We start from the raw sequence: 26,300 nt of genomic DNA, 5'->3' as shown, positions 1-26,300 counted from the left end.
TTGAAAGGTACTCAATTCCTCAAATAACAATTGAAAACAAACCCTCATTTACTCAACACATAATCAATTGATGTTAACCATGGGTGTGCTCACGGTTCCTTTTCAGTCATGGGTTATTTCACTGCAGTGTATTTTGATTTAGAATTCACTGCCATTGTCTCTGGTTTTCTAAGAAAGTTGTCCTGAATACAGAATTATTTTCCTTGTATAACATAACTACACATGCCTCATGCTTTCTGTTGAATCGTTTGCTCTGCTAGTCCTAGATTTTAATCAATCTTAAAGAGTGTTCGACTAATCTTGTGCAAATGTGATACACTTTTTTTACCAAAATATTTAGGAGAGCTTTAGGCACAAGCAGCCACGTGGCAGAGGGAAACCTGCAGCACAGTCCTTGAGCTATTTGTTTCTAGCCACCCTTAGGGTTACCTCAACATATAGAAGTGGACCTAAATCGAGAAACAATGCTTAAATATTTTTTTTGAAAATTGTTTGACCTAAAAAAAAAAAAGAAAATTGTTTGACCTATGTTGCAAATCCCATGCCCCCCAAAACAAGCAATACTGACCACATAATATCCCAGTTAAGACAATGACCACATATACCCATTATTATACTAAGCAATCATTGGGTCACTTCTGCATTTTAGCTTGGTAGGTTTTCCTCTAAGTTTGAATTTTGGAGAAAATACCCAGATAACAAAGCTTGTTAAGAACTGTTATGTAAAACACACATAATAAGACTCCGAGTTTTAAAATAATGTTAAAAAATAAAGGAAATATCTTTAGAGTTGGTAATTTGTGACATTTACTTGAAAACCCAGAGAACATTTTTATTTACTTCATAGGATTTCTATAGTACTGTTTTATATACTATAAAGTTGTTAATGAGTCATAAAATACATTTAGTAAGTCTTGATCAGAATTTTAATATCTGAAATAGAAAGAAAGATATAAATTGGTTTGTATATTGTATGGCATTTTGTGAATTTTTATTTCTGTTAAATGCATATTTATGTTTATATGTGTTTACTGAGTCTTAATGTAAAATGCATTACCGTTAATTTTAGATTAAGCGGGCGCCTGGGTGGCTCAGTTGGTTAAGCGACTGCCTTCGGCTCAGGTCATGATCCTGGAGTCCCGGGATTGAGTCCCGCATCGGGCTCCCTGCTTGGCAGGGAGTCTGCTTCTCCCTCTGACCCTCCTCCTCTCATGCTCTCTGTCTCTCATTCTCTCTCTCTCTCAAATAAATAAATAAAATCTTAAAAAAAAATTAAAAAAAAAAAAAAGTGAAAGCTTGTGCTCTAGGGTCCTTCATCAAATCATCTAACATTCACACTGACATTGCGAAAGAGCACAGAGAAGCAGACCAGCTTAATTATTATGCTTACTAAGTCAAAGGGTTGATTGAGTCTTCCATACCAGTATAAAATACAAGTTTTGTGAAATTCACAACCTTATAGAAATGCAAATACATTTTCATTTCTTAATGGGCTCTTCAAAGAGAAGCATGCACTTTACTGCATTTCCTATCTTGTTCCCAAGGATGGGTATCAATTCATGTTCCTGTCTTTGGAAAGGAAAATATATGGCACTCTATGGAGTGTAGCTGGTAAGAGTTAGAAAAAAACCTTCAGTTAATTGTCTGGACAAAGGTAAGACTCTTGTGTGGATACTGTAGTCTCATAGTGGAGCCTTGGTATTCTTGTGTATCAGACAGTCATCACCAGACATGCTATTTCCTAAAGCCAAACTAGGCCTATTCCCTCACAGTGCTTCTAGTCAGAAATTCTTGAAAAGAGAATCAAGAAGTACACACAGGGAAATGGAGATAATTCAGGAAATAGAAAAGGACATTAAAATAATTGGATTCATCTACTCAGAGATTCAAGAACATTTTATATTTGTAAAACAAGAACAAGATATTTTGAGAAAATAGGGGCGCCTCGTGACTCAGTCATTAAGCGTCTGCCTTCAGCTCAGGTCATGATCCCAGTGTCCTGGGATCAAGCCCTGCATCAGGCTCCCTGCTCCGCGGGAAGCCTGATACTCCCTCTCCCACTCCCCCTGCTTGTGTTCCCTCTCTCTCTGTGTCTCTCTCTGTCAAATAAATAAATAAAATCTTTAAAAAATATTTTGAGAAAATAAAAATCAAAACAATAATTTATTATTGTCAATTTTTTAAAGATCAGCAGGAAATAAATGCCTTGAAATATATCATAAAGCAAAAAGACAAAATAATGGAATATATGTCTAAAAATAAAAAAGATAAAAGATACATATAAAAGCAATTCAGGTGTTCAACTTCTAGAAAGAATGAGTGAAGAACAGGAAGGAGAATAATTGAGGAATCTTTCCCACAAGAAGGATATGAGTCTTTGGATACACCAAGTTCCCAGCATAATGGATGAATAAAATAACCATCTCAATACATAATCATAAAATTTCAGAACTCCAAGAATAAAGAGGATGTTCTAAAATTCTAAAATGTGGTATATTATAGTATTGTTCCTACTTATTCACTTCCCTCTCTATATGGCCCATCCCTCAGGGCCCTTCCCTGAGGCTCCTTCCTATGGGACGGGGTGGGGGGGGCGTGGGATGCTAGAGAAGAAAGACTCTAGGAAGGAATGAATCCTGCTCCATTGGTGTCAAGCTTGGACATGTGACTGGTTTGAATGTGAGTGGAAATAATATAAGCAGGAGCTTTAAGTCTCAACATTTGGTTCTATCATAGTTCCTTTCTCTTGTCAAGAGTTGAGCATCCTGGTAGGGATACTTCCTTTAGTCTAGATTCCATACTTAGAAGACAAATGAGGCCAAGATAGAGATACCCACAGCTAACATGTGACAAGCTACTAAGATTTTGGTATTGTATGTTACCATGGTCTAACTTAGTGCCACAAGAGAGAAAAAATATGTCAAGAAAAGAAAAAATTGTATCCCTTTCAGCAGCCCTATGTCTAACTATACCTTTAGAATTATAAACAAAAATATTTTTAATTTAGAATTTTATGTTCAACCTATCAATCACAGTGAGAGTAGAAGAGGGAAAATTTTTTTTTTTTTGAAGAGGGAAATTTTTAATCACACAATACACTTTTTATTTGTTAGTTGCTTGAACCTATACTCTAGCAAAATGAAGATAAAAGAAAAATTACAAAGACATAGGATTCAGGAAACTGTGGGTCCAACCTAGGAAAACAATGAAAAGAAGCCCTAAGCGTGGAGTTGGGCATGTGGGAAAAGAGATCGATCCGCATGATAAATGTGAGGAAATGTGAAGAAAAATAGACAAATAGGGGCGCCTGGGTGGCTCAGTTGGTTAAGCGACTGCCTTCGGCTCAGGTCATGATCCCGGAGTCCCGGGATCGAGTCCCGCATCGGGCTCCCTGCTCAGCGAGGAGCCTGCTTCTCCCTCTGACCCTCCCCCCCCCATGTACTCTCTCTCATTCTCGCTCTCTCAAATAAATAAATAAATCTTAAAAAAAAAAGAAAAATAGACAAATAGTGCAAGAAACAAAGCAAATAAAAACTCACAAGATCTAATGCACAACACGGTAACTATAGTTAATAATACTGTATTGTATGTTCAGAATTTGACAAGATAGTAGATCTTAAAGTTCTTATCACAAGAAATAAACAGACTCTTAATTATAGAGAATAAACTGATGGTTACTAGAGGGGAGGTAGATGGGGGGATAGGTTAAATAGGTGATGGGGATAAGGAGTGCACTTGTTGTGATGAGCACTGGATGATGTATGGAAGTGTTGAATCACTCTATTGTACACCTGAAACTAATATCTCAGTGTATGTTAACTAACTGGAATTAAAATAATAACTTAAAAGATAAAAAAAATTAAAAAGTACTTATCATAAGAAGAAACTGTAACTATGTATGGTGATGGATGTTAACTAGACTAAAAAAAAACCCCCAAAAAATATGGGCTATTTATGAATCAATGTAAAATATGCCATATTTTTCAGAGCTGATGGCAGTTGAAGAAAGAAGTTATGTGACACTGGCACTGATCTTTCTCCTTCAAGTGACTCAAGGATTATGCCATTGGACCGATGGAGAAGAAATTAAAATTATAGTTCTGTACTTGACCTGACAGTGAGAAGTGTTTGCATAGTCATAATAACGTAAATTTGGTTTACTGGCTTTCAACTTAAAGAGTCAACCTAAGAATATAGCATAGAAGACTTTGTTGTATTCGCAAGACAGAATGAAAATGTCAACACCGTAAATGATAATGTAAATAAAAGTAGAGCTAACAGAAGGTGGGATATGGAAAAGGGGAAGAAAAGGTAAAAAAAAAAAAAAGCAGTGAAGGGTTACTTCACTGCTTACTAAACAGAAGGGTTGAGAAATATTAACTGGGTCTCTATCCCACTCAGCTTCAGAGGGTGCAGCAATGTGCTCTTGAAAGTTGGTTGACCAATAATTTATTATTTTTTCAAGATTACCATGTATGACTACAAATAATCACATGTCAAGAGATGGAAAGAAGAGAGGGGAAAAGGCAAATTATATACCCTAGGTACCCCATCTTTAAAACAAAGAGCCAATAGATATTGCCTAAAATTGATAAGTCAAATAAACAAAAATGTAACTATACCTAGAACCATGGAGAAAACTGCTACAAGTAAATTAAAAACAATCTTCTTAAAGTTGCCTTAGACATGAGAGAAGAGAAGAATGGAACAGGAAACTGCTTTTCATGGTTCTGTAACGCTCTTACTTGTTAACAGGTGCAGGTACTATTCTGCTGAAAATGAAACTTAAAAAGGATGGGGCAAGGGCAATAAAGGCCTGAAAACTAGGGTAAAAAGTCACTGGAAGTTTGGGAGCACATGAGTAACATAATGAAAGCAAGGATTAGAACCATTAAAATGGCAGCTATCATGAATAGAGGTGAGACGAAGGAAGAATATTTAGAAAATTGCCTTAGATGAATGGTTCTCCACTGGGGCAATTTTGCTCCCCAGGGGGACATTTGGCAATGCTTGGAGACATTTTGTTAGTCACAACTGGGGGTGTGTGCTATTGGTTTCCGGTGGTTAGAGTCCAGGGATGCTGCTCAACAGCCCACAATGTACAGGACAGCCATCTACAAGGAATTAGCCAGCTCCACACGCCAATTGCTCCATGGCTAAGAAACTCTGCTTTAGAGTTTGGATGCTTGTTCATATGAGAGGTAAAAAGGCACCAAACTAGGCAAATGGCAGTAAGAATTGAATGGAAATAACAGGAGGAAATGGCAATTGAGGCAACCTGGGTGTGGTATATGAAAATTAGAAACCTTTGCAAATATAGATTATGAACAATTATATTGTTTATCCATTTTAATGAATTCCCTAATGTAGTACAGCACTGTATTTAACCTACAGATTTTCAGTATACTCCCATTTAGATAAGCACCATAGCGTCCTTGAGCTTTACTGTAAGAGTACATGCAATTCATTCCTGTCAACTAACGCACTTAATGGTGATGTTAAGATTTGCACTTTGCTAATAAATGAGTATAGGCAACCCTTAAATCCCTTAGTTGAAAATCAATACAACTGAGTTATTTATAAGAGTTAATTCAGTGGAATTCTTTCTCCAAAGCATCTTGGATTCAAATACTTAGAGTAAAGGTATGCTTTTCATGTCTATGAAAACGCCTAGTGATTTTTTTCAAAATTTATTTATTTATTTATTTGACAGAGAGAGAGAGAAAGCACAAGCAGGGGGAGTGGCAGAGAGAGAGAGGGGAGAAGCAGGTTCCGTGCTGAGCAAGGAGCCTGATCCGGGGCTCAATCCCAGGACCCCGGGATCATGACCTAAGCCAAAGGCAGATGCTTAACCGACTGTGCCACCCAGGCATCCCAAGAGTAAAGGTATGCTTTTCATGTCTGTGAAAATGCCTAGTGATTTTTACTCCAATTTCAGAAACAAATAATGTATACGGTAGACCCCCCTTATCTGTGGCTGTGCTTTCTGACGTTTTGGTTACCTTTGGCCAACTGCAGTTTGGAAGCAGATGACATCTTCCTTCTGACATATCATCAGAAGGTCAATAGTAGCTTAACACTATGTCACAATGCCTACGTCATTCCCCTCACTTCAACTCATCACATAGGCATTTTGTCATCTCACATCATCACAAGAAGAAGGGTAAGTAGAGTACAGTAAGATATTTTGAGAGAGGGAGAGAGAACACATTCACATAACTTTTATTATGGTATATTGTTGTAATTGTTCTACTTTATTGTGAGTTATTGTTAATCTCTTACTGTGACTAATTTACAAATTAAACTTTACCATGTTTAGGAAAAAACATTGGGTTCAGTACTATCTATGGTTTTAGGTATCCACTGGGGGTCTTGGAACATATCCCCCACAGATAAGGAGGAACTCCAGTATCTCCCTTATCAAATGAGTTGCTGAGTGCAGTTGAATGGGGGGAGAAAGGGTATCCATAGGGAATGGGCAACCATTTGGCTTTCCCTTAATCATTATCCCCTACCATCATTCTACTCTATAAACCATTAGTTTCTTTGCAACAAGACTTTATTTTATAATCAAAAGCTGCAGCTTTCCCATGCCACAGAAAGTTCTTTGAGGGTAGGAACCTTGTCTTACTCAACTTCCTTTCCCTCACAGTGCCTGGCCTTGAAAATAGAGGGTCCTCAATAAGTAGCTATTGATTTGTACTGAATTGCTGAATTTAATCTCAAACTGCCCCAGCAAAAATCTGTACTTGTCAACACTAAAATTACTTATGATCCTATGCAGAACATAACCAACTGACAAAGTTATGAATCTTTCCAAAACTGGCCTTAGAACTTCTTGTGGTTCTCACCATGCATATTGTAAATGAGTTTGGAATTTGCATGCCAAGTTGAAATATGGTGCCCTAGAGAATTTCTATGATTGATCTCATTCAAGCAAATTTACCCATTGTCCCCCAATACCTCACTATAATTAGAGACTGGCATTTTGTTTCAAATTACATAATAGTTTTTCATAGAAGACATCTGTCTTGTAACTTGCCTAACTCTCTTAGGAAAACAAACAAACAAACAAACAGAAAGGAAAGGGAAAAACAATACCTTAGTGACATTAATTACACCAGCATGTTTTCCAGTGCTTTGAAAGGGAGACTCTGAGCATTGATTGCCATTGAAGTGAGACCTAAAGTATATATTACAGTTCTGAAAACCCCACTTAATGTTCTTATAGCTCTAAGAAATCTAGTCATATCCTGATGGCTACCTAGGGTAATAATCAATTTCTCCTATTAAGTTGCCCAAGGCAGTAGCCTGGTGTGTGCTAGGACCAGGATCCCTTTTCAGGTTGTTGAATTCTATAATGCCTCTTGCTTTCCATCACAAAATGAGCAAGATAGAACATACCAGTAGGTAGAGATCCTTCAAACCCCAGGATAGACTTGAAAAGAAACCTCACACTCTGCTTGCAGTATGGTTGTACTTCAGTCATCCCAATAAATTGCTTCTTCTTGAGTTTGGAGTTTTTATGAAGCATTCTAGAAGAACTACTGTGTTGAGGTCTGCTGGGCAAGTACAACTTAGTTGAGAAATTCAGAAAGCACTAGCTGAATTTGAAGCCAATATTATAAGTGCTCTTGAATACTTAGCGATATTCTAGCATTCATGCATTTATCAACCATATATTAGTCAAGTAAAAAAATAAAATATTTACATTGCAAAAATATAGGTCAACATTTTGAAGTTCATTCATTTATTCATTCATTCAAGCAACCACTGTTTATTAAGTATCTGTTATATATCAGGGATGGTACTAAATTCTATGAATATGGCTGAATTATCTTTGCCTTTGAAAAATGTATAGGCTAATATTTCATTCTCGACTCTGAATTTGCATTAAAATTACCTGAGCAATTAAACAATCTGTGAACTTCATCTCCAAAGACAGACCCCAAACCCTGGCATTTCTTTTTTTTTAATATCATTTTAATTTGTTTAGTATATTTTTCAAGTGCTTTTTATTTTGTGAAAGCATCTGTCATCTCTTAAGCCTGTGAAACGTAGTCGCTTCAAGAAAAACAAGCTTGGGCGCCTGGGTGGCTCAGTTGGTTAAGCGACTGCCTTCGGCTCAGGTCATGATCCTGGAGTCCTGGGATCCAGTCCCACATCGGGCTCCCTGCTCAGTGGGGAGTCTGCTTCTCCCTCTGACCCTCCCCCCTCTCATGCTCTCTCTATCTCATTCCCTCTCTCAAATTAAAAAAAAAAAAAGGGGGGGCGCCTGGGTGGCTCAGTCGTTAAGCGTCTGCCTTCGGCTCAGGTCATGATCCCAGGGTCCTGGGATCGAGCCCCGCATCGGGCTCCCTGCTTGGAGGGAGGCCTGCTTCTCCCTCTCCTACTCCCCCTGCTTGTGTTCCCTCTCTCGCTGCCTCTCTCTGTCAAATGAATAAATAAAATCTTAAAAAATAAATAAATAAATAAATAAAAAAAGGGAAAACAAGCTCAAATTTACTTCCATTTCACCTAGACCATAAAAGTCTCTAATTATTAGAAATATTAAATATAAAATTAAAAATAAAAGAATCTTGTTATAAAACAGAATATGCAAATACATTTAAATGATTGATTTTTAATATTTACATTTTTCAAGAATATCTGCAAAGCAGTAGTGTATAATGGTTAAGAAAACAGCATTTGGAATCATATATTTGGCTTTGAGTCATAGTCAGCCATTAATTATTGGCAGTGAAAGCCCAAGCTTTCAAGTGTAATAACTTGAAGTTTAGTAACTTCGGTAGGATTCAAACATTGGCATTTCTTAAAAACATCCCAGCAGAGAGTGAGGTCCTTGCTTTAATAGGTGACTACACAAACAAACAGGAGATCATAGCACAGTGCTCTCACAGGCATAGACAAGAAGTTTTGGGAGCACTTTGGAAGGCCATAAAAATCAGCCTTGCAAGGGCAGCGGCAGGGAGTGGTTAGGGAAAGCTTTAGCAATAAAAATTGTCTATAGCTTACTAGAGTTTCTACAGAAGAATAAAAGTCCTTCTAAGAAGGGTCAGAGAAGAAGGAGGGAGATGAAAAAGCAAAGAATTAAGAAAATAAGCAAGAAGGCATGTGTATTTTAGCACAATAAGCTAAAGGGCAAACATCCAACCAAATTGCTGGATTCCACAGTGGAAATTCAGGGAATTCAACTCAAAACATTAGCAGTGTGTCCCTGGATAAGTTACTGAACCTCTTTGATTCTTTTATTCATTTATAAATTGAGGACAATGATAGGTACCTCACAGGGTTATTTTAAAGAACAGAAAATGTAGCATAAAACACCCAATAAATGCCATCATTAAGTAGAGATGATTCACATGCAGATACTATTCAAATATTGTTGTAGTGATTGGATTAAATTTGTTTGTTTAGAAGACTGAAATCTCAAGATCAAATAAAAACGATCTTGACATACCTTTCTGCAGTGAGATATTACTGTTTTTGCCACATTAATCCTGAACAGGACTCAATTTTCTTCTCCCAATAGTAGTATTGACTAGTGTAATGTATTGATTCATCAAGATCAGAAAATTCTGAAGGAATTAGAACAAGATTTAAATTCTACAGAAAATGAATTCTAAAACTCAAATCTCTCTTCCAGGACTAAGAATAAACACTCAATGTGACAATGAAGTCTTTTGATGCCTAAGATTTGCTTATCTATCTTAGAATGGTGGGCAAGAATAAAGAGCTATGATTATTTTCTCATTTTGTTTCATTGCTTTAACTAAGAACTTCTTAAACATCTCACACTACTTTCACCAGATAGGTATGGTCTTCCTTAAGATCCAGAGAGCTGTAAAACCTTTACTTCCAAGGTAGCAGGTGTGTTGGAACATTATTGAAAGATGCTGGGTTTGGCATATAATTTTTCAGGGAAAGCAGTGTTGTAGGTCATATTTCGTTGTCAAAGAAACATTGGCCCAATTCTTTACTTCTTCCCTGCCCTAAACAACAAACAAACAGATAAAAACAAACAAACAGAAGTATGGGATATTCAATTCATCTATCACTGAAAAAGAGAAACATCAATCCCTTTCAACCAAGGCTTTGAAATTGGTATTTTTTTTTTTAAGATTGTATTTATTTATTTGACAGAAAGAGACACAGTGAGAGAGGGAACATCACCAGGGGGAGTGGGAGAAGGAGAAGCAGGCTTCCCGCAGAGCAGGGAGTCTGATGAGGGGCTCGATCCCAGGACCCCAGGATCATGACCTGAGCCGAAGGCAGACGCTTAACAACTGAGCCACCCACGCACACCAAAATTGGTATTTCTAAAGAATTTCAAGTCTTTCTGTATTCTAGACTATACTGTATCCAACCCTAGAAATAAAAAAAAAATTAAAAAGCATAAAGCAGTAAAGGAAATAGAAATAGATAGAAAATGGATAATAAATAGAAAATGGAAAAGACCTCTAGAACAGTGAATTATGAGGAGATTTTTAAGGTGCACTGAAAAAAATGCATCCTGGCTGGATATATCTCAGTAAATCTTTAAAGTGCTGCTACTTTTATTCTTTGATAAATATCATATAATGGCTTACAAGTGAAGTATAATTTCAATTCCTACTACAGAGCCATTATGATGTTCCTGTGGACCAGTTAATTTATTACTGGGCTCTCCTGTACCAATCTCATACCAATCTGGAAACAGAAAAGTCTTCTCTTCTGAATGAGGTGATTTCTCTAGAAAGTCAGCTGTTCTCAAAAGTCAAGTTCATAGTACAGAGATTGCAGAAGGATACTACCAAGTTCTCTACTTTAGAGTTTCCAAGAAAAATTATTTTAACATACCATAAGCATTCTATCAAGTACCTATTGCTTTTAAAAATGCTACGGTGGGGTTTTTTTGTTTTTGTTTTTTGTATTTTTCAAGTATCAATTAGTGAATTTATGTTTATGAAAGTCCCCAGCGAGAGGATATGGAAAAAGCAGTCTATAATTTAAGGCAAACCCTTAATCAAATTGATTTCACCAAAATTCCATTTCCTTTTAGGACAACTTTTAAAAAGCAAAGCCAATGGTTGCCACATTCTAAGAATGGCTGAACCAAATGATTGGCCACTTTTCTTACCTAGTGACAGTATAGTTAAGACAATTTTAAGTCTTGGATTCTGGAATTTTGGCTTCACGAATTATGCCATAGCATACAAGTTAAACATAAGAAGTTTAAACCAGACTGCCAAGATTTACGCTAATTGTGTGGCTTTAGGCAATGATATAACTTCTCTGTGCTCCACCCTCCTCATTTGAAAAATAGGGCAATCACATTACTTAATTATTGGAGTTGTTATGAGTTAGCACATTTAGAAGTTCTTATAATAGTGCCTCATACATGGTTGGCACTCATTAGAAGTTAGCTTTTAATATATTATTGTTACGTCTCCAAGAATTCTCCTCGCAGAATATAGGTTTTGGAATTGGGATGAGCCCCACCTCAGTCCTTACTAGCTTTGTGATGACAGAAAAAACTATTTGACTTCTTGGAGTCTCAGTGTTCTCAAGACTAAAATAAGGACAATAATACCTACCTCATAACTGTCTGAGGATTAAACAAGCAACAAGCAAAATGCTTGCTATATAGTCAAGTGGCTATCTGAAGAGCATTTAACAACTAAAGCAAATAAATAGCATATATACTAGATTGTCAAGTTGGTAAAGGAAGGAAAGCAAGAGAGTGAAGAATAAGTTAAAATCTGGTTCTAAAGACTCCTGGATCCCTCATCCACCATCTCCCTTCCTTTCCCCACTCCCCCAGAAAAATCCAGGCTGTTGATAAAAGTATTTCTATGTCCCTATGCGCAAGTGAGACTAGAAAATCAGTGATGAGTATAGTTCAGCCTTGGGCAACCATACTGACCCAGACAAGGTTAATCATTGTCACTTTAGAGTCTCTGGAAATACTGTGGGTCTTCAGAAGATGGGTGGTCACTTATGTCTATGAGGGGCGGGTAAATGGAGTATAAAGTGACAGATGCAGCAGGTGTGTAGTGACTAATGCTGAGAACTACAGCAGTCACAGAGCCCCACAGAAGCTTGGCAAAGAACAGCCAGAGAGCCTCTGAGCCCCTGCTGGGGCACACAATAGCAGACCAATGCAAGCTTTGGAGACTCAAAAACAACCCAGTGTCTTTGAGGCAGCCAGACACATTGAAGGAAGAAAAACCTTAATCCCAAATCTTAAACCTCCTTTCAGCGCCTTCTGCCAATGATTTTGAGAAGACTGTGAAAGGCCAGTGGAGAGGAAAAAGAGATGTTTGCTAGGAGATAGAAGGAATCTAAGTCCAAAACTCAGAGCTGGTACAGAATGGATAGAGAAAATCAGGAAGTGTTGTAATTAAACACGTACGTAATGAGAAAAAAAATTAAATATTTGCTGAGCATTTTCTTTTTTTTTTTTTAAAGATTTTATTTATTTATTTGACAGAGAGAGAGAGAGAGCGAGAGCAGGAACACAAGCAGGGGGAGTGGGAGAGGGAGAAGCAGGCCTCCCTCCAAGCAGGGAGCCCGATGCGGGGCTCGATCCCAGGACCCTGGGATCATGACCTGAGCCGAAGGCAGACGCTTAACGACTGAGCCACCCAGGCACCCTGCTGAGCATTTTCAAACATCAATAACTCAGCCATTTATATTTTTAAATATTAAAAAGGGCACAGAGTATGGTATTGATTTGAAAATACAGAAATGTCATGCTAAAAAATGTATCTGGTTTTGAACTGACAAAGTAAGACGAGTCAATCTGATTTTATTCATATACTAAGGTCTACATTTCAACATAATGAAATTTTGTCTTATTAAAATGTGGGTTAGGACACTCAATATTTGTATGGTGCAACAAGTAATAATGGCCCCATTATTAATTGCCTACTCTTATTAAAAAGTTCCAAAAGAAAAAAAAAGGAATTGAGAGCCTAGATATATCTGATAATGTGAAAAACAGTTGTCTATTATTTTATTTTGGGGTCAGCAAATGTTACTTGATAAATTACAATGTGTTTTCTTTCTTTCTTTTTTTTTTTTTAGAGAGAGACAGAGAGAGAGAGAGGGAACACAAGCAGGGGGAGCGGGAGAGGGAGAAGCAGGCTTCCCGCGGAGCAGGGAGCCCGATGTGGGGCTCAATCCCAGGACCCTGGGATCATGACCTGAGCTGAAGGCAGCCACTTAACCACTGAGCCACCCAGGCGCCCCCAATGTGTTTTCTAAACCTGACCTATAATAGCTGTTTTTAAAACAAAACATAAATAATACCAAATGGTACATCCAATTAATTCATTTCCACCTGGTTTTGATTATCAGCATCAATAATTATGTTCAGTTTGTATCTGGTTATTAACCTTAATGATACTCTATCTGCCATTTAAGTAATTACTTTTTTACCAACATCATCAGTAACAATAATTTTTGCTTGTAATTAGTTGATTTGTCATTCATTAAGGCTGTAAAATTATCCTATTAAATCATCACCTCCAAGATGATCATAAAGATAAATAAAATATTGCATGGGTACTGAAATTTGTCACTCACTTGAATTTTGAAGTAGGACTTAGACACAGCTCCCCCCAAAAAGAGAAATTATTTATTTATCTTCTTTAGGCTCTAATACCCCTTTAACTTCACTTCCTTTAGGTCTTAAAGTATATTTTTATGTAAGACACCTAAATAGCTAAACACTTTGAAAATGGTCTTCTTAATTTTCTTAAAAAGCAGATGTGATGGTTTTTTTTCAAGTGTCAACTCACTAAGCTACAGCCACCAGTTATTCAAGCACTAATTTAGGTGTTGCTATGCAGGTATTTTATAGATGTAATTGAAGTCCATAATCAGTTGGCTTTTAAGTAAGGGAGATTATCCTAGATAGTCAGGGTGGGCCTAAACCAATCAACAGAAAGGCTCTAAGAGCAGAGTCAATGCTTTCCTGAAGAAGAAATTGTGTCTATGGAGAGGAACTTCAGAACATGCTTGAGAGTTCAAGCCTGCCCTTCTGACAGCCTGCCTTATAATTTCTTTTTTTTTTTTAAAGATTTTATTTATTTATTTGAGAGAGAGAGAATGAGAGACAGAGAGCATGAGAGGGAGGAGGGTCAGAGGGAGAAGCAGACTCCCTGCCGAGCAGGGAGCCCCATGCGGGACTCGATCCCAGGACTCCAGGATCATGACCTGAGCTGAAGGCAGTCGCTTAACCAACTGAGCCACCCAGGCGCCCAAACCTGCCTTATAATTTCTGACTTGCCTAGCCAGCCTCCATAATCACATAAACCAATTCTTTGCAATACTTTTCTTAATATATATCTCCTACTAGTTCTGCTTCCCTGGTTGGACTCTCATACAGCAGCCTATTGCAAAGTGGCTTGGGTGTTGTATCAGAAAGAAGAGAGAGTAGAAAGTACTCCTTGAGCTAAAATGGATAGCTCACCATTTAAAATTTTATTAGCAGATAGTCATTCACTTCTTTGTGTGATCCTATAAAAATGCAGATGTTTCTAGAAGGGGTAGCAGCATAAACTATTCCTATTAAGACCCCCCTCCCCACTTAGAGGTTCCCAATTCCCACTTAAGGCACTAAGAGGGTGAAACCCATGAAGGACAGTTGTAAAGACCAGGTGTAGAGTACGTAGCAAATGAAAGTGTTGCTACCTAGGGGCGCCCGGGTGGCTCAGTCGTTGCGCGTCTGCCTTCGGCTCAGGTCATGGTCCCGGGGTCCTGGGATCGAGCCCCATGTCGGGCTCCCTGCTCGGCAGGAAGCCTGCTTCTCCCTCTCCCACTCCCCCTGCTTATGCTCCTTCTCTCGCTGTGTCTCTCTCTGTCAAATAAATAAATAAATAAAATCTTTAAAAAAAAAAAAAAAAAGAAAGTGTTGCTACCTCATAGCTTGGCCAAGGGCCAGTCCTGTCAGAACTAGTATTGCTCCATTCGAATTACCATAGATTCCTTCTCAGTTACAAACTTGCCTTCTTCCAGGCAGGAAGACCTTACAGAAATGTACACCCCATAGGATTCCATTATTAAAAAGACAATCACACCGTGTTACAAGAAGCTCTGGAAAAAGTCTGGAAAGAATTACAAATACATGGAGACTAAATAACGAATGGATCAACCAAGAAATCAAAGAGGAAATAAAACAATTCATGGAGGGCTAGTGCTCACCGAGGCCGAGGCCCCACCTGCTGGCAAGACTGAGCCCCGCTGCATTTTACTTTATTTTGTTCATGGTTTTGCATAGACTGAAGTTTTGTGGATTAGGTTAAACTCTGGACCTCCTCAAAGAGGACCCATTTATTTATTTATTTTTCTTTCCAAAACGGCAGCCTCCAGCTGTACACAAGTGTTAGTTCTGTACTAGGTGATGCTGAGAGAGCAAGCATTTTAGCACCTATAATTATAGAACTTACGCTGTCAGGAGGATAAGACAGTTGCTTCAGAGAAATTAAGAATGTAAAGGATCCCACAGAAATTCAAACCCTAGTGAACAAAGTCAAAGGAGACACTGGAGTAATTCACTGACAGGTCCACTTCGGCCAACTGTATTTGACTGACAAGCCTATCACTGAGAATCAAGAGAAGCCCAGGACTTAGGGAGCCGGGACCAGCCACCACTGCAGCTGTGGACCACCTTCAGCATTCATTCTGCTCTGGGGATGGGGGCTCCCAACAGACCACCAGTGGCCTCTTACATCAGCTTAAAATAGCCTCTTTCTCTGCCTACCCTGTAGCAGCTGATAAACCGAGTCGGGTTTCCATTCTTCTGCAGCCTTAGTGAAAAATGATGGCTGTCTTTCTCTCCTTGGTTCAAGTGTTAAAATGAAGAGTTAGAGCTCACTCAGAATAATGCTGTGTATTATTATGTCTCCTCTCCATCCCACCCCTCTTTTGTATCTCATTACCACTTGTATAGAGCACCTCCACACTTTGTTTCTTCATTGACAATAAACAGAACTGTCTCCCCCCGCCAAAAAAAATACATGGAGACAAATGAAAATGAAAACACAATGGTCCAAAATCTTTGGGACACAGCAAAAGCTGTTCTAAGAGGGAAGATTATAGCATTACAGGCCTTTTCAAGAAGCAAGAAAAAAAAAATCAAATAAACAACCTAACCTTACACCTAAAGGTGCTAGAAAAAGAAGAACAAACAAAGCCCAGAGCTATAGAAGAAAGGAAATATTAAAGATTAAGGCAGCAATGAATGAAATAGAAACTACAAAAACAATGAAACCTGGATCTGGTTCTTTGTAAAAAAGATAAACAAAATTGTTAAACCTTTACCCACACTCATCGAAAAGAGAGGGAGAGAGAGAGAACTCAAATAAATAAAATCAGAAACAAAGGAGGAAAAGTAACAACTGACACCACAGAAATACAAAGCACAATAAGAAAATATTATGAAAAATTGTATGTCAACAAATTGGACAATCTAGAAGAAATGGATAAATACCTAGAAACATATAATCTTCCAAAACTGAAACAGGAAGAAATAGAACAGACTGATCACTAGCAATGAAATTGAACTGGTAATAAAAAAACTCCCAACAAATAAAAGTCTAAGACCAGGTGGCTTCAGAGATGCGTTGTACTAACATGTAAAGAGTTAATACCTATTTTTATCAAACTATTCAAAAAATAGAAGAGGAGGAAAAGCTTCCAAATTTATTCTATGAAGTGGGCATTACCTTGATACCAAAATCAGATAAAGACACTGCAATAAAAGAAAAATACAGACCAATATCGCTGATGAACACAGGTGCAAAAATCCTAAACAAAATATTAGCAAGCCAAATCCAACAATACATTTAAAAAAATCATTCACTACAATCGAGTGGGATTCATTCCAGGGATACAGGATGGTTCAATACTTCCAAATCAATCAATGTGCTACATCACATTAACAAGAGAAAGGATAAAAATCATATGATCACCTGAATAGGTGCAGAAAAAGCATTTGACAAAATACAACATCCATTCATGATAAAAACTCTCAACAAAGTAGGTTTAGAGGGAACATACCTCAACATAATAAAAACCATACATGAAAAACCCACAGCTAACATCATATTCAATGGTGAAAATCTGAGAATTTTTCCTCTAAAATCAGGAACAAGACAAGTACACTCTGACCACTTTTATTTGACATAGTACTGGAAGTTCTAACCACAGCAATCAGATAAGAAGAAAAGGTCAAAGACACATAAATTGGTAAGAAAGAAAGAAAACTTTCACTATTTGCAGATGACATGATACTCTGTGTAGAAAACCCAAAAGACTCCACAGAAAAGCTGTTAGAACTGATAAATGAAGTCAGTGAAGTTGCAGGATGCAAAATTAATATAGAGAAATCTGTTGCATTTTTACACACCAATACTGAAGAAGCAGAAAGAGAAATTAAGAAAACAATCCTATTTGCAATTACACCAAAAAGAATAAAATCCTAGGAAGAAACTTAACCAAAAAGGTGAAAAAGAACTATAGTCTGGAAACTATGAAATGCTGACTAAATAAACTGTAGATGATACAAACAAATGGAAATATATTCCAATTCATGGATGGGAGACTAAATATGATTAAAATGTCTATACTACCCAAAGCAATCTACAGAATTAATGCAATCCCTATCAACATATCAACAACCTTTTTCATAGTACTAGAATAAATAATCCTAAAATTTATATGGAGCCACAAAAGACCACGAATAGCCAAAGCAATCCTGGGAAAGAACAAAGCTGGAGATACCACAGACCTAGATTTCAACATACACTACGAATCTGTAGTAATCACAACAGCATGGTAATGGCACAAAAACAGACATATAGATCAACAGAACAGAACAGAGAGTCCAGAAATAAACCCACACTTATATAGTCAATTAATTTACGACAAAGGAAGCAAGAGTATACAATGGAAAAAAGGCAGTGTCAGATGTGACTAGGAAAACTGGACAGCTACATGCAAAAGAAGGAAACTAAACATACGTTCTTATACCATACACAAAAATAAACTCATAATGGATTAAAGACCTAAATGTGAGACCTGAAACCATAAAATTCCTAGAAGAAAATAGGTAGTAGTTTCTTTGACACTTTCCTAGAAACATTTTTCTAGGTATGACTCCTCAGGCAAGGGAAACAAAAGCAAGATTAAACTATTGGGACTACACCAAAATAAAGTGCTTTTGCACAGCAAAGGAAACCATCAACAAAACAAAAAGGGTACCTACTGAATTGGAGAATATATTTGCAAATGATACATCCATAAGGGGTTAATATAAAATATGTAAAGAACTTACACAACTCAACACCAAAAAAAAAAAAAAAATAAAAACCAATTAAAAATGGGCAGAGGACCTGAATAGACATTTTTCCAAAGAAGATCTACAGATGGCCATCAGACACATGAAAAGATGCTCAACATCACTAATCATCGGGAAAATGCAAATTAAAACCAAAATGACATATCACTTTACACCAGTCAGAAAGGCTAAAATCAAAAACACAAGAAATAACAAGTGTTCGTGAGGATGTGGAGAAAAAGGAACCCTCATGCATTGTTGGTGGGAATGCAAATTAGTATAGCCAACGTGAAAAGCAGTTTGGAGGTTCCTCAAAAAAATTAAAAATAGAATTATTGTACAATCCAGTAATTCTACCACTGCGTATTTACCTCCCCTCCAAAAACCCCCCAAAAACAACGAAGACACTAATTCAAAAAGATATATGCTCTTCTATGTTTATTGCAGCATTATTTACAATAGCCAAGATATGGAAGCAACCCAGGTATCACCGATAGATGAATAAAGATGTGGTGTGTATGTATATATACAGAGATATATATACTATGGAATACATATACTATATAAAAAAGTGGTATATATACATATATGTGTGTGTGTGTACACACACACACACACACACACTGTAATATTACTCAGCTATAAAAAAGAATGAAATCTTGCCATTTGCAACAACATGGATGAACCTAGAGGGTATTATGCTAATTGAGATACATCAGATAAAGACAAATACCATATGATTTCACACATATGTGGAATATAAGAAACAGATGAACAAAGGAAAAATAACAAACAAAAGCCAGACTCAAATACAGAGGACAAACTGTGGTTGCCAGAGGGTAGGTGGGGGGATGGGTGAAATAGATAAAGGAGATTAAGATGTTATCTTGATGAGTATGAGAAATACATTGTTGAATCATATTGTACACCTGAAACTAATATAACACTGTATATTAATTATACTTCAATTAAAAAAGCTCTAAAATACTCTATAAAATCCACCCACTCAAGAAAACAGAATTTGATACATAAACTACTGGGCCAAAGAATATATGTCTAGATTAACCCCTTTGAAATGGCTCATTTTATTTTTGCCATACCAATAAGTGAGGGTATGGGTTTGGTAGGAAAAAAGGTCAGCCTGCCTATATGGAGGACTCCATGATGGCTTTGGAAAATTTCAGACTGGCAAAAACATGATGCATATTTAAAATTGGTTAATTTGATCAATTTTCTAGATATTTAAGATATTTCTATAGATTTTGTTGCTGGTCGTTTCTATGATCAGCCCTCTATGGTTGAGAGACTGACAGACCTGTACCAAGATTGGAGGATTCAGCTAAATAGAACAGAGATCAAAGATATTGCCATAGATATGGGGGAAAATTACACTATGCACTTGTTTTTATGTTCATCCAGGTTGCAATTCAAAAGAGAATGATTTTTTTTTAAAGATTTTATTTATTTATTCATGAGAGACAGAGAGAGAGACAGAGGCAGAGGGAGAAGCAGGCTCCCCGCAGAGCAGGGAGCCTGATGCGAAACTCGATCCCAGGACCCTGGGATCATGACCTGAGCGGAAGGCAGACGCTTAACCGACTGAGCCACCCAGGCGTCCCGAGAATGATTTTAAAATAGATTTAGTACTGGGTTTATTTTGTTGACCTTGGCAAATGTCACCTCAATGTTGTTCCACTTCTATTTTTTCTCAAGGGAGCAGAGCTGCTCATGAGCAGGTGAAGGTAGAAGCACACGGTCAAATTAGAGTAAAGATATTACTGAGAGAGAAACATTTTAAGCTGTCCAGAATATTAACAAGGAATATGATTTGCAAATCTCCTGAACATAGTGTCTTATTTTATAGATTAGTAACTACTTCATTATAAACATGAATTTAGAGCTTCCTGAAATTATTTATATTAGAATCTAGTATTGAGGGTTTTTTTTTTCCTTGACATTATTTATTCTAAAATGGAAATGAGAACTTTACCCATGATTTCCTATGATAATTGTGGACTTCCATTCAAGAAAACCAGCAGAAGCAACATTTGAGAACTGCCTTCCTCATTTCAGACACAACTATATGAATAATCTTCTATTTTCACAGTAAAGCTCTCCCATTAGTTACACCGTGAAATTGCAGGCTACCTTTTCTCCAGAGATCTCAAAGTTCTTTTCTGGTATCAATTTGTCAATAGCCCAATGCCTCTGATTCTATGGAGCCCAGAGGAATCTGTTCTAGCATTATTTCTATGAAAGCCTTTGATAGGCTTTATGACAACCCAAGCTAAGGAGCATCAATAATGACTGCAAAGTTCTTTTGCCAAGTGCTTACTTAACTAACAAAAGACATTTCCATTAAAAGAAAAAAGTATGGCTTTGAAAAACTCTGAAAACTCAAGGGCAGTGTATTTACATCCTTCTTAAATCTACTCAAGCTTTCATTCAAAGATTAAATTTACACATGTTATATACTTATACAGTGCCCGGTAGAGTATACTCAATAAAGAATTAATTATTATTAACTTTACAAATATGTGATAAATCAACATCTATTATTTATTAGTTATTGTGACTTAGAGCAAGTCATTAACCTTTTAAAATCTCAGCTTTCTCATTTATAAAATGGGGCTTTTCCACCTGTATATGAGGATTAACATTACTCAAGATGCATGAGATCATTTTTAAGTTATTTTTCATACAAATATGAACTTATAGTATAATTAACCTGGGACTTGAACTTCAGACACTTTAGAAATTTAACACTGATAATAATGAATTATATGTAATAATATTATATATCGCAAATATTAGATAAACTGGGAAAAATGTAACACTGATGTTCTGCCATTTCTGGATAGATTCCTTCAGAATAAAGTTCTCAGCAATCATGCATAAATTCATGGCACTTTAAGGATGGCTGGTAGGCAGACTCATGAAGTTATGAAGATTTGTTCTGGAACATTGTGAAGCAAGTTTTAAAAAGGCATCTAAGCAGTTTTATAAATGTTTCTAACTGGAAAACAATGGTAAAACCAATAGTCTAGTGTGTCAGTGAAAATGTCATATAGTCTTAAATAAGTATTTTGGGAGAAGAAGGAACACAGATTCAGGCTAGGATTATGGAAGACCCTCTGTATTTCAGAGTTTATGGACATAAACTAGGTTAAGTTGCTTGTATTTGAATTCTATGTTCATTGTGATCTTTCTGACTATTTCCTCATCTGAACAAGGACACAAACCCATGATACTTAATGACAGTACCCATGCCTTTGATATGTAGTCATCTATTGTTATGTATTATTATATGTATCAATTATGTAAGTCTCATCTCTCCAGCAAAGATTTTGGTAGGCAAAGGCCTGAGTCAAACCAAGGGTCTGGTATGTATTAAGAGTGACTTTTTCTTATACCATGTTTTACAGGTTTCAAAGTTAATTATTTCAGTCAACCTTCACAAAAACCACACAAAAGAACCTGGACCTCTGAAAGTTAAAATGAGTAACTTGTCCAAAATTACTTGGTTAGGCTTCAATAAATATTTATTAAATTGACTCTCTGCATCATCTGTTAAGTACCTATGATTTGTGATCACTGAGCTTGCAAATACATAGTAAGAGTTATAGTGCCTTGTACAGCACGTTCCCCTATTTTGTATAGTACTTTGCATTTTATAAGTGCCTTCACCTACATAATTGTGTTTAATGATTGATATCTTAGAGAGTGGGAGAATATGCCAAGTGTAAGAAATGATGTTACAGTATTATGCAGTGGGAAACATAAGGACAGCTGAGCAGGATTCAGATTAATTCATGGGTGACACAGTCATAACATTTATTACTGTTGAGATAGATCCACAAAAGGAAATTATTTAAAAGGAAAGCTAAAGACAAGGCTTTGCTTGTCTCCTTAAGCTGTAATGCCCTTCTCTTTCTTCTTCCTTCTTAGAGCAGTTTACTCTTCCTTCAAAGCTCAGCTCAAAGGCCATCTCCTCTATGTAGCGACCACTGAGCCCTCTGAGTTTGCAATGAATTGCTTCCCTCTGTCTTCCCACAGCTCCTTATATGTAGCTCTTGCATAGCATTTATTTTCTTCTTCTTTGTAATAACTATTTACTTTATAAAGCTTCTTGAAGGCAGAGGCTAGCTTGTCCTCATTAGCTCCCATGTGCCCACAACAGGGCTCTGGAAGTATTGAAGGAACTGGAGTGAACACCACTATTTAAAATACTAAATACTCCCACAAAATATCCTCAAGGGTCATCTCCTGCTAGGTTCTGCATGAGATTATTTTGATATTATAAATGATAGCAAGGGCAGAAAAGATTATTGAGGGACAATAAAAAGAATAAAAAATAAAAATGGACAGAGCAGAGATTTAGGAAAGCAGACTGTTAAAAGGATGCTTCATTCCATGGTTATATATTAAGGGCCCACTATGTATCAGGCACTAAACTAATTGCTATGGATATAAAAGAGAACAAGGCTCTGTCCCTGTTCTTCAAGGAGTTTCCAATCCAGTGTGGAAGGCAGTCAAGTAACCTATAATTACAAACGAAGTGCTAAATGTATTGTTAAAGATAACTACCTGCTACAACATGGCAGTTCCAAGTCTAAAAAAAAAATCTTACTTTTAAATTGTATTAAAAATATGAGGAAATGAGGTTGGGGTTAGATTTCTAGTCTTGTGATGACAAAGTTATTTTACTGTAGGAGTTTCAATAATAAAGTTCTATGTTTACTAGCTCTAAGAATATATATGCTAAATTTATAACATCATTGAGCAAATCTAGCACTTGACAACATCAGACTTTCTTCAAGAAGAATCATTTTTACTTTTCTATCACCACCAGCATTATGATTACATACTCTCATAGGGACTTTAATTTCTTCTTTGAAATATTCATCACAGTAGTAATTATTGGTATACTTGTTTCATGTGTTTCTCCCTCCCTTTGATCATGAGCTCCCCGAGGTGGGGAATTGTGTCTGTCTTGATCATCTTCACAACCCTAGCTCAGTACAGTGCACATACCAGGTGCTCAATAAGTATTTGATAAATTGGTTAAATTACTAATATTTGTTAGTTTTGTCATCCAATACCATAAAATAAAGTTTCTCTATAGCTTGCAACAACTTTTCCCCCAATATGTGGCACTCATTCCAAAATGCAATGTGAGCCCAGAACAAGATCAAATTATAACTGTGAAATATGCATATTGCACAAAACCAGCAAACACAGTTGGGCAGATTGTGCCCATTACAAAGAAGCCCTGCCAAGTAGTAGATGGGGGCTGAGATCCGACCTATTTTCTCCTTTCTAAGCCATGGTGCAAGGATGCATTTCCTGGAAACAGGACCTCTTCCTAATTCACAGTCTGTAACCTTGATGATACAACTTGTTGATTGCCCTAATTGAACACACTGCATCCAAACACCATGTGTACTAAAATATTGGGAGCAAGTAAGAATTATGGATCTAGGTTTCACTTAACAGTGTTATTTTTTAATAGAGGTATAATTGACATACAACATTATATTACTTTCAGGTGTACAACATAATAAATCAGTATTTATATATACTGCAAAAGGACCACCACAAGAAATCTAGTTAACATCTGTCACCATACATAATTACAGAACTTTTTTTCTTGTGGTGAGAACTTTTAAGATCTACTCTCTTAGCAACTTTCATATATGCAATACAGTATTATTAATTATAGTTGCCTTGCTGTACATTACATCCTCATGACTTATTTATAACCAGACGTCTGTACCCTTTGATCCCCTTCATCTATTTCGTCCTCCTCCCATTCCCAGCCTCTGGCAACCACCAATCTGTTCTCTGTATCTACGGACTTTTTCATTTTTCTTTTTCTTTCTCTTTTAGATTCTGCACGTAAGAAAGATCATATGGTATTTGTCTTTCTCTGTTTGACTTATTTTATTAGTCTAAGGTCCCCAAGGTCCATCCATGTTGTCACAAATCACAAGATTTCATTCTTTTTTTATGGCTGAATAATGTTCCATTATATATATCACATTTTCTTTATCTACACAGTGTTAGATATTTAGGTTGCTTCCGTATCTTGGCTTCTGTAAATAATGCTGCAATGAACAATGTTTCATTTTGTTGAGGTGGAAATCCACTGAATGTTTTTGAGGAAGGGGATAATATGGATAATACAGCAACCAAGGAAATTGACTTGGGATCCAGCATTTCCATTTCTCATACTGAATTTCTCTCTTTTATTTCAAAGCATCCATGAGAGCCAACACACTGTGCCCATTCCAATAGCTGATTAATAAAATGAGCTTTTAGGGGCATCTAGGTGTCTCAGTCAGTTGGGCATCTAACTTTTGGTTTCAGCTCAGGTCATGATCTCATGGTTGTGAGATTGAACCCCATGTCAGGCTCTGCACTGGGCATGGAGCCTCCTTAAGATTCTTTCTCTTCCTCTCCCTCTGCCCCTCCTCCCTGCTCACACATGCTCTCTCTCTCTCTCTAAAAGAAAATAATAAAATAAAACAAAATAAAGTAAAGTGAGTTTTTATTTAATTTATTTTCACATATTTATTTTGTTAACATTTTGTTTTTAGACAGAGTCATGTTGTCGTTTGACATGTCTAGTGCATTTGTTAAAACTTTGATCCATTATAATCTCAGTGCAAATGCCATTGCAACCATGAATGATTATTTTAATACTGTGTTATTTAGAATACATATCATTTATTTTAAAACCACAGTTGTGAAATTATTTTGATTTTAAATACCTGGCTTAGAGCCAGAACCTCATAAGCGGTTAGTTATTAGATGCCATTAGTAACATCAGGAAAGGCCAGACAGTTCACAGAAAGGGGAACTAAAGGGAAAGCATTCAGAAGATCCCTTCAAAGTAGAAAATGAGAATCAGAATGCTTTTAACTTTTTACCAATAGAAATGATCATCACAATGACAAAGACGATTAATATTTATTGGGCATCTCCTATGTGCCAGGCATTGTGCTAAGTACATCATCATCTTACTGTCCCTCGAAACAAAGAAGTGAAATAACTTGATTAAGTTGGAACTTGAATGGAGACTGTTTGAATCCAATAAAATATCCCTAAGGGCATGCACTTTCCCAAGTTAAACAACTCGTCTTCTGAATACCTGGTTCTAGGACCCAGGGATCCTAGAAACTTCCTGTCTAGAAGGGGCAATTGACTGTTGCTTGGGAGGGCATAAAGAAATGTAAAGTTACTCCTTTACTGTTACTACTCCTAAAACAATGCCAATTTGCTCCAAACAAACAAGCAAATGTATAAAATATGTACTGATAGTATACCTATACTGTCAGTATAAATGAAAACTTCCTGGCTGTGGTTTTAATTAGAAATGGAACCCTTCCCTTGCTGTCCAAATTTATTACAGTTACACATCACCCTCAGGTTTTCATCTAGGAGACAAGTCATTCTGGTGATAGATGAGGCAATATTTATATATCATCTTGCAAAGTAAGCAAGAAGACTTTTAGTTTAAAAGTTCTATCGGCTATTGTTATACTCCAGTAATGAAAACAGTGATTTTGGAAAAAAGATTACATACATATAAATATGAAAAATAATTTTTAGGCTGTGATTTTTGTATAAATCGTACAGGTCAAAGTATACCTTTCAGTTCAGGTGGCCAGATGCAAGATATTACTCTTAAAATTTGTTGCCCTCTGTAAAAAAGATCTACTCAAAGAAGTTTGTTTATAGTTTAACTCAATATTTAGTCCTGCAAATTTCATGCTTCCTCCTGTCGATTCGCCATTATGAATATTCATTAGTGATGTTCATACAATTTCCAAGTGATTTACTATTAAATAATTAAAACAAAGATGAGAGATTAAGAGCCATGGTACATATAGTTTTATCAAAAATCCTGAGTTAATTATGGTTGCTATGATAGATCATAAAATCCAACTATGAGTGTCCTGATAACTAAGGC

General features: G+C 36.7%; 1 protein-coding gene and 1 pseudogene across 1 annotated transcript in view; one reads left to right on the top strand and one right to left on the bottom strand.

The window, feature by feature from the left end:
- Positions 1–26,300, bottom strand: part of NTNG1 (netrin G1) — a 308,158-nt gene that overhangs the window by 268,895 nt on the left and 12,963 nt on the right. The window lies entirely within an intron of this gene.
- LOC110580581 lies at positions 4,631–15,618 on the top strand (annotated as a pseudogene).

The sequence above is a fragment of the Neomonachus schauinslandi genome, chromosome 4, assembly GCF_002201575.2.
Source record: "Neomonachus schauinslandi chromosome 4, ASM220157v2, whole genome shotgun sequence".
NCBI classification, from domain to species: domain Eukaryota; kingdom Metazoa; phylum Chordata; class Mammalia; order Carnivora; family Phocidae; genus Neomonachus; species Neomonachus schauinslandi.
The sequence above is the reverse complement of the archived record's forward strand: the minus strand, read 5'-3'. Positions and strand labels throughout refer to the sequence as shown.